Here is an 823-nt window from a genome sequence, read left to right as displayed (position 1 = left end):
AATTGTTTTAATTTCTGAAAACACATAGGAAACATGATCTTTTGGCTTGCTTGGCAAACTTCACTGTACCATAAAGAATGAATTACATTAGATTCATATCTATCCATGCGCAAAACTGAAGTACAAACTGATTAAAGACCTCAATATACATCTGAGCGCACTGAACCTGATAGAGGAGAAAGTGGGAGTAGCCTTCAATGCATGGACACAGGAGACCACTTCCTAAATAGGACCCCAGTTGCACAGACAATAAGAGCAACAATAAATAAATGGGACCTCCTGAAACTGAGAAGCTTCTGTAAAGAAAAGGACACAGTCAATAAGATAAAAACACAGTCTACACAATGGGGAAAACATCTTTACCAACCCCACATCAGACAAAGGACTGATCTCCAAAATATATAAAGAACTCAAGAAATTGGACATTAACATTCTAAATAACCCAATTAAAATTGTGTACTAAACTAAACAGAGAATTCTCAACGGAAGAATTGCAAATGGCCAAAAAGATATTTAAGGACATGTTCAACTTCCTTAGCTATCAGGGAAATGCAAATCAAAACAACTATGAGATACCATTTTACACCTGTCAAAATGGCTAAGTTCAAAAACACTAATGATAGCCTTTGCTGGAGAGGTTGTGGAGTAAGAAGAACACTCATTCATTGATGGTGATAATGCAAACTTGTATAACCACTTTTGAAATAAGTATGGCAGTTTCTCATAAAATTTGGAATCAACCTACCTCAGGATCCAGCAATACCACTCTTGGTAATATGCCCAAAAGATGCTCAATCACACTACAAAGCATTTGCTCAACTAT

The sequence above is a fragment of the Alexandromys fortis genome, unplaced genomic scaffold (assembly GCF_014885135.2).
Source record: "Alexandromys fortis isolate MF-2015 unplaced genomic scaffold, M_Fortis_MF-2015_v1.1 scaffold_604, whole genome shotgun sequence".
In the NCBI taxonomy this organism is placed as follows: domain Eukaryota; kingdom Metazoa; phylum Chordata; class Mammalia; order Rodentia; family Cricetidae; genus Alexandromys; species Alexandromys fortis.
Note: the sequence above shows the minus strand (reverse complement) of the source record.